This window comes from Triturus cristatus, chromosome 6 (assembly GCF_964204655.1).
Source record: "Triturus cristatus chromosome 6, aTriCri1.1, whole genome shotgun sequence".
Taxonomy (NCBI): Eukaryota; Metazoa; Chordata; class Amphibia; order Caudata; family Salamandridae; genus Triturus; species Triturus cristatus.
Window position 1 is genome coordinate 1917994400 of NC_140589.1, and position 9622 is coordinate 1918004021.

Consider the following 9622-nt stretch of genomic DNA (forward strand, 5'->3'; position numbering starts at 1 on the left):
AGCGTGGCTTTCCGCCTCCCAGCTGACCAGCACCTTCCACCTCCCCACCACTACTTAATGGCGGCCGCTGGGCGGCTGTGCCAAAAGCAAGCCCACCTGCACCCATCTGTGTCTGGACCGCGCCCACCGCCAGGGATCCTGGTTTTCATGGTTCCCACTGCTGTGACTTCGTCACCCTCACACGCACTCAACCCAGGATGCCCCACTGCCTGCTGCCATTTCACTTCTCCAAAGGACACCCAAGGCCCGTTCAACTGCTGTAACTGTGCCTCCTGCTGCCTCCGCACACCAGACCCACCTACCGCACGTCCATTGAGAACCAGACCCGACCACCTCAGCTGCATCCTACTCAACACACGCTCCCTCAGAAGACACGCCATAGTGACTTGGGACCTACTCGAATTCATCTCCCCCGACATCGCCTTCTTCATGGAAACCTAGATGAATCCCACTAAGCCCGGACATTTGAACCGCTATTTCTGACAGCTACAAAATCATCCGGAAGGACCGCACCAACCGGCAGGGAGGAGGCATCGCCATCATACACAAAAACAACCACCGGCTCACAACCAGCTCTGACGACCACTCACCTGACATGGAACACCTCCAGCCCCACTTCCAGATCCAGACCAACCCAAACACCACCCTCCACGGTTCCCTCATCTGCAGACTCACAGACCCCAACTCCCTCCTTCAGCGAAGCCATAGTCCACTTCATCGCTCACCACGTTCTCACCTCAATGGACTACATCCTCCTTGGCTACCTCAATTTCCACCTGGACAACAAAGTCGACCACATCAGCTCTTCTCAACTCGAGAACCTCGTCACCATCGGACTCAAGCAATTGGTCACCTTTCCAACCCACTCAGCAGGACACACGCTCGACCCCATCTTCTCTGCAAGCAACAACATCTCCATCAGCCACACCTCCAAGCTATATTGGACCGACCACCACTGCGTCCACTTCTCCTTTGCCAAACACACCGTACACCACCACGCCCACCGCCATCCTCGCAGAATCTGGAACAAAGTCACCAAAGACCAGCTCACCACCTCCCTCAGCAAAACCCCACCACCAACATCCACGGACGCCAATGCTTCAGCACGCAACCTCCACCGCATTGTCTCCCCTCAGGAAACCCTCAAGCATGCAGCCCTACAAGAAAGCCAGTTGGTTCTCTCCCGGCCGCCAAGAATCCAGGCATGCATGCAGATGGCTCGAGAATAAATGGAGGAGCAGCAAGATCTTGGCAGACCACGCAGCCTTCAAAACTGCCATCACTGCACAACACCACCTCATCAGCACAACAAAGAAAACAGCTACACAAGAACGCATCAATGCCAATGCACACAACAGCAAAGAACTCTTCACCGTGGTCAAAGAATTTGCCAAATCTGGCACGGAGACAGCAGACATTCCCCCCCTCTCAAGACCTCTGCGACAACCTCGCCACTTTCTTCCACCACAAGATCAAGGAGATCTACGACAGCTTCACAACCCAAGACCTACCCATAACCATTGCACCCAATGGTTCCAGACCCCAGCATACCCTGCCCATCTGGATCAACCTCACCTCTGACGATACCCTCAGGATCATGATGAGCATTCACTCTGGATCCCCCTCGGATCCCTGCCCTCACCATATCTTCAACAGAGTCGGCACCTCCATCGCCCCTGAACTCTGCGGAACCTTCAACTGCTCCAATGAGTCCGCCACCTTCCCCGAAGACTGGAAACATGCAGAAATCAACCCCCTGCTGAAGAAACCCTCTGCCGACCCGACAGACCTCAAGAACTACAGACTTATCTCTTGTCTTCCTTCCCAGCCAAAGTCATTGAGAAGGTCATCAACACCCAACTCTCTCAGTTCATAGAAATTAACAACATCCTGGACTTCTCCCAGTCGGCTACAGATGCAGCCACAGCACCGACACCATCCTCCTTGCCACTACAGACGGCATCTGCACCCTCCTCAACCGAGGCGAAACTGCAGCCCTCATCCTACTGGACCTCTCAGCAGCCTTCAACACTGTCTCCCATCACACCCTCTACACAAGGCTCCATGACTCCAGCATCCTCGACAAGACCCTAGAATGAATCCGGTCTTTCCTCACCGGAAAAACACAGACTTCCACCCTTCTACTCAGAACCCAGAGAGATGAGCTGCGGAGTGCCCCAGGAATCCTCCCTCAGTCTCACACTCTTCAACTACTAATCCCTGGTTGCAGCCATCGTCAGAAGCCACGGACTTAACATTATCTCCTACGCACACAACAACCAGATGATTCTCTCCCTCACAGACAAACCCACATCGGACAAGAGCAACTTCCACAATGGGCTGAAGGCAGATGCCACGTGGATGAAGGACAGCTGCCTCAAGCTCACCTCAGACAAGACTGAAGTCCTGATCCTGGGCTCCACCCCCTCTGCTTGGAACGACTTGTGGTGGCCCGCGGCACTCAGAACCCACACCACACCCACAGACAATGCACATAACCTTGTCATCATCCTGGACTCCTCACTCTTTATGAATCAATGCCGTCTTGTCCTCCTGCTTCCACACGCTCTTTATGCTTCGGAAGATTTTCAAGTGGATCCCCACCGTGTCCAGGAAAACAGTCACCCATGCACTCGTCAGCAGCAGACTGGACTGCAGCAACACACTCTAAGCCAATACCACCAAAAAGCTAATTAAGAAACTACAGAAACTCCAGAACACCTCTGCCAGACTCATTCTGAATATCCCCGTTGCAGCCACATCACCAGACACCGAAGAGAAATACACTGGCTCCCGATCAAAAAAAGATTTACCCTCCAGCCCCTCAGGAACACCTGCAAAGCCCTCCACAATGCTCGATCTGCATACCTCTAATGCTGCCTCTCCCTCCAAACACCAACCAGACATCTACGCTCCGCCTAAAGGACCCTATCCACCATTCCACAGATCCGCAAGACCACGCTGTAGGAAAGTAGGATCTGCTTCTTATGGTTGCCCCTACGTTTTGCTGATGTTTCACTGTTTTTGGACTAGTCTGACTGAATCCTGCTATTCAGGACTCCAGTCTATCTGCTCTCTAAAATTGCAATGTCTGTACTTTAGGTACACTCCAAATTGGATACTGGGGTACCCTTGTCAGTCCCTAGTATATTGTACACATGTACAAAAGGCCTAGGTACCCCAGGGCCTCCCATGGGCTGCAGCATGTATTATGCCACCCATCAAAGGCCATTCAAAATGACACCACAGGTTTGCTACCGCAACCTGTGTAAGGTGGTGCATGCACCCCTTACTTAGATATAGTATCCCTATATCTGTATCTAAATCACTATACTTAAAACCTATCAGTCACCCCTAAAGCAGGCCTTATCAATCTTGAAGGCAGGGTGCTGGGTTTTACGTGAGAGGGTGCCCCTGCATGAGCAGGCCCCCTCTGCAGGCTTCGGAGACCGTTCTCCCGGGTTGTATGTGATGCAGCCATACATATAGTTTAATGTGCATTATAACCTCGTGGTTAACGCTAACTTTAAAACGGCTGCTTAGAAACATGTCATGTTTGGTGTCAAACACCTTTAAATAATACCTCTACACCAGTAACTGGTGTGGGAGGTATGATTCCACCCTTCCACAAAGACATGCATTGGTCACTGGTTACTCGTTACCAGCAGCAGAAAATGGACGCTGCCAGCCACAGACACTTTTCTGCCCTCCTGCTGCTGAGCTAAGCTCGAGCAGGGGAAGGCATGACAATAGGTATCGTGTCACAGGGTGGTGTGACCACCTCCCAGACAGGGTTTAGTGTATTGGGGATGGGTCGGTGCACTCTGAGAGTGCCAGAAAGTCTGCACTATGGGCACATTTGATGTCACTGCGCATAGTACAGCTAGAGCCAGTTCTGGGAGCCGTTGGCTCCTGCTCTGGTGCAAAACTGGACAAAGGACATGGGTGTAGCCACCCCTATGTCCTGCCCTTCTCATAGGAGGGGCCCCTGTATCTTTCCTACCCTCGCGAGTGGGTATAAAAGGCCTTACCTGACTTAGGCTTGTTGGATTTTACCTGGACAAGATTCTACTAAGAAGACTTCACGTACTTCGACGGTCTGCACAACGCTGGACGACTGAAGAATCTCCCTTGGAGTAAAGGTGTTGCTCCCCTGCAGAAGCAGGCACCTAAGCACATCTGACCGGCTTACATCTCCCGGGCTCCTGAGGACTCCAAAGATTTCAGCAACACAGGAGGTGGGTTTCCAAAGGTCCCTGAGGTCGATCTGCAGTCTCAGCAATTCTGAGGCCAGTATCCCTTGTGTGGACTGCGGGACATGGACCCCTGTGCAATGCGTACATTTGCAGTTGCACATGCCTGTTGGCGCTTCCTGAGCTTGTTCATTGGACTCCGTGTAGTCCCAACCCCTAGCAGTATTTCCACTTAAGATCTCTGGCCTCCTCGTACCGAGTGCTCCGTGGGCTGGTACTTCGTAATCCTGCTTGAGGTCTCCTCTGGATCCCTGGTCCGTTGGCCTGCGGGTTCCGGCAAGGGTCACCTTGTTGGTTCTTGGACTCACCTGGTTGCTCCAGACATGCCCTGACTCTCCATTGCTTGGGGAGTCCCCTGGTCCTTGCTTGTCCACAGCGTAAACTGTTAGTCCTAACCGCATGGGTTGCATTTGCCAAGGCTTGTTGGTGCTCCAGCCGGACATCGATCCCTCAGCACTCGACATCCTTCGTGGGTCAGCTCACCTCTGGTCCCTGGTCTTCCTTGACGTCTCCTGGTCCTTGTGGCTACAGAGTCAAGCAACCCCTCAACATCCCTGAAGCATCCGACATCGGTGGGCATTCGACTACCGACCCCTAGGTCACCTGAAGTGACCCAGACTCTGTCCCCTCTGCTTTCAGGTTCCTCTCACTCACCAAGAATCCAGGCTTGGTTTCCACCGGACACTTTCACCTTCACGGCAGCAGCAATTCTTCCAAGTCCTCCATTGGAAATGACAGCGGTTTCCGACACCACTTGAACCCTATGCACCCGGCTCCTCTGGGATAGGTAACGTGGGTACCTGGGCATCCATGGGTGGGTTAGCCCTAGAACCTCTTAAGTGCCAAAGGATTTGTTCAAAGTCCTCCTAGAAGTGTCCTCAACTTGTAACTTTCCAACCGCGACTTTCTCATAGAGTTGTACGGAGCCCGTGCTAATGCGCACCACTTCCACAAATGTAAATGATATCAAATTAGTCCATGTACATGAGATATTTTCTTTTCAAAAGATCTTCTTTATTATTCATTTGTTAAAATGACATTTAAGAACAGCCAAAGCAGCCGACGCGTTTCGTCCAACTTGGGACTTCTTCAGGGCTGCAAAATGTATATATAAAACAATGTATAAATACCACGAATAACCACATCAAGTATATACAAATCCAACAGACATTATCATTGACATTTAGACAAATTTATAAACATATTACAAAAAAGAAACAACACTATTAACAATAAACAGAAGACATAAACTAGCTAAAAACAGGATTATAAGTGAATTAACCGTAATTGTAAATTCATGTTCGTTATTTTTCGATAAGGACAAATTATCAACTTGCTGACATGTTTCTGGTTAAGTCACAGTTTAAGAATACATTTTAATGAATTCTAATTGGTTTCTTTAAACCAAGTCTCATTCCTCAGCCAAGTTTGCATCGACCGTAATTAATTGGGTCAGACAGGATTATGGGTTTGTTCTCAACTAGCTCAATGAAGTTTTGAAAAGAAAGCAGCAAGAGAAAGAGGAGACTCAAGGGTGTACCCACCGTAAGAGACAATACATCTGTTTGTGTGTGTTTTCTTGAAATTTCTAAAGCGTCATTCATAAGTCACTAGGAAAAGTCAAAGTGAGAAGGCATTACTCAACGGAATAACCTAATGATTATAAATAACAAATTGACAAAAGGTGCGTCATGTGTTATAACGGGCTGAGTCTTGACCGGAAGAAGTTTAACAAGGAGATAAGCGTAAAAAAGTCATATAAAAGCTTTCATAATACGAAATAGCAAACGTGTAACTCCTGATCAAGTGTCCCATATATACCCCTAAGGGAACGTTTTCTATATATATGTACAGGAGTACAAAAAGATAAAAGAGAGAAGAGAACTCCCCCTGGGGGTATGTGTACTTACATTCATAAGATAGAGAATGTGCCGAATAGGATACAGGTCTGAATCAGACAAATAGCAATCGTTGGTCCCGTCTTTTTTATCAATGATATAACACCGGGTCAAAAGTTTATCCAATGATAAGGATAGGAGTCAAAGTCTTTAACATGCCTGAGAGTAAGAACACAGCAAAATAGTAATCCAAAAGAAAACAAAGCGTGTTAAGTTAATTAAACACACTCACTCAATGTTTTATATGTAGGTAAACCCACATTTTTAAAACAGTCAAGATGGAAAAAGAAGGAAAAAAAGTAATCTACCGAATCAAATGAGATGTCTGAACAGCCTATTTGCAATCAAAATAACAATGTAAGATGGGATGGTCTCAGTGTCACCTTCCGTAGTATTTTTTAAAAAAGTGATATTAAAAGGTAAGTACCAGGGCTAGCATGGGTAATCAGGTTAATATCATATTGACATGAAGACAAGGTACTGGAATATCACCAGCCCTAAGGTCTATGCCCAGTAGAGATTTAAGTTTATTAAAATAAGAGTGGCAAGTTAGGTCATCCAAAATATCACAGAAAAAGGCACAATCCTAAGTTCCTAAAAGACCTACCCGATTCCGCATATTCAAAATCCTGGAAGGGACCCAATCCTTTAGCAGTCTGTAACAAACGGGACTCGCGCTCGTCTGTTTAAATAGTATTTGACCCCATGCGAACTCCAAACACCTGAGTCTCGAGCCTCATTTCCGGGATTCACGTCATCACGTAATCGCTAAGAGCTGTATGTAAACCAAGTTGCCATCTTAGAAGGGTAAAATATATTGAGCATTCCTATGTGACAAACATTCGATTAGAAATTATATGACTGATGAACAACAACAATCCACGAACGAAGGGCAATATATATACAGTATAACTAGTGAGGTGACAGTCCGTTAAAGTTTTTTTAGTACAAGCAAGTCACCACTCCGTATTAAATTAGTTGCAAACAACCCCGCGGCCATGTTGGAGTGGGCATGTTTTAAAAGTATCTACTATGTGGGTAAATAAATTTGCAACCCATTATCCTAGCTCCAATATATTTGATAATTTAGAAAAGCAAAATTATTAACCGAAGTTACATTGGTAGCATCAAATTTCGGCTTTCTCATGGCACGAGCCTCGTATTTTAGCGAACGTCAAAGCCGGACACCATGTTGGAAAGGGAAAGTACACCGTATTCACCAAACGAAGCCGGTCAAGTATTTCAAAAAAATCAGAAAAAACAATGTACATAGGGAAAGAGTGCCCCAGGGATTATAGATCTAAACCATATTAAGCTTATTCATAGCGCGGGTATCCCATAACAGCAGGAATCCAAAATGGCGGTCATATTAATAAAGCAAAGTACATCTTATTTACACGAGAGATCAAGTCCATATCATCAGAAACAAAAACCGATGTGCATACCGGATATATTCCAAAGTAACAACTCATATATGTGGTGTTGTGAGGGGTCGCTTTGCAGTGTAAATCTCTAACAGGTCATGTGAGAGAACCGATGTTCAACATTTTGATTATGGGGTCACCCAATAGTGTTCGGCAAATCCAGTGACATAGCCTGACGTTCCAAGAGGAGACAACATGGTTAATGTAATTGTCATTAATGAGACATTAACAGGCAATAACTGTAGTGAGAATGAGATTCATACACAGAGAACAAAAGGTAGAGAAGTTGTAAATAGATGGCAAAACATTGGCTTTACCAAAAAAATAGCAGGTATTGCCAATGAATGAAAAGGATGCGGAAATTTTTTTCAGGATGCTACGTTACAAATTCATACATAAGGACTTGCGTCCAACAAGATTGTACATAAAAACATAAACATTGGCATTACAAAAGTAGCAGTCAAGGAGAGATGAGGTTAGGTTAGTAGGCAGTGATGGTGAGTTGATACAAAGGATTCATATGATAACATACATGGTAACATGCAATAAACCCGAATTGGTCTTTCATAAATTATTTTCTACAGAAAGTAATGCATTTCGGATTCAGTGTTGTGCCCCATTTCCACACATCGAAGCCTACATATCCAACCTGCCTCATTTCGTCTTAGTTCCAGCTCTCTATTTCCTCCTCTAGGGGATGGTGGTATATGGTCTATCCCAAAGAACCACAATTCATTGGGCTTATGCCCTTTGTCCTAGATGTGTGTGGTGAGGGGATACTTAGAGTCACCCTTCACTGCCGCTCTCAGGTGTTCCTGTATCCTGATCTTAAGTTCCCTTTTAGTGCTGCCTACATAGATGATGTCACACGGACAGCCCAATGTTACAAAGTTTGATTTACACGTAATGGTATGTTTGATCTTATGTGTTTTGTCAGTATTATATCGGAACGTACGTTTCCTATTTTTTCCCAGTTTGCACACATTGCATTTCATGCATGTGAAAAAGCCCCCTTGGCCCTCTGTCAGCCAATTTGGAGGTTTGGGGGACGTTACAAAACTAGGACATAGCAGATTCCTCAAGTTGTGACATCGTCTGTAGGTGACCTTGGGTGTCCTAGGAATTTCATCCTTTAAGCCCGGTATTTCGCAGAGCAATCACCAGTGTTTTCTAAGAATATTATAAATCCGATTACTGTCTCTATTATAGGTGGTAACAAGGGCAGTGGTGGTTTGTTTCTTGTGTTCTATACGCGATGTTTTTTTCTCCAGAGTGCTTTCTCTTTTTACCTTCAGGGCCCTCTTTTCGATCTTATTCATAAGGGGCACAGGGTAACCTCTATTGATGAATCTGTTTTTGGTTTCCGTCACATTTTGGATAAATCCCTCCTGAGTGCTACAAATCCTCCTCATTCTTATCATTTCCCCAAAGGGGATGTTGTTAACAACGTGTCGGGGGTGAGCACTGTCGTAGCGTAATACACTATTACAGGCGGTGCTCTTACGATGGACTGTACTCTGTACTGCGTTATTATGCACAAAAAACTGAATGTCCAGGAAATCAATCCTCTCCTTACTCCAGTTTATCGTAAATCTTATGTTGTATGGGTTGTCATTGAGGAAATGAAAATAATTCATCAGTTCAGGGACAGGTCCATTCCAGATGATGATGACATCATCAATGTACCTGCCCCAGAAAAGTACATATTCCATCCATGTGGAGGCATGTCGACCCCAGGCGTGCACCCGCTCATACCAGCCCATGAAGAGGCCGGCATAAGCGGGCGCAAATCTGGAACCCATGGCCGTACCCTGTGTCTGCTGAAACCCTTCGTTGTCGTGGAGAAAGTAGTTTTTGGACAAGATGATGTCCGTCATCTCCATAAGCATCTCATTATGGGACAGGTGGACAGCCGATCTTTGTCCCAAAAAGAATTCCAAGGCCCTGAGGCCAAATTCTTTTTTAATGCTGGTATAGAGGCTGGACACATCAAGGGTGGTGAACACTAAGGTATCCGTCCATTCCAAGCCCTCAAGTTTGGATAAGA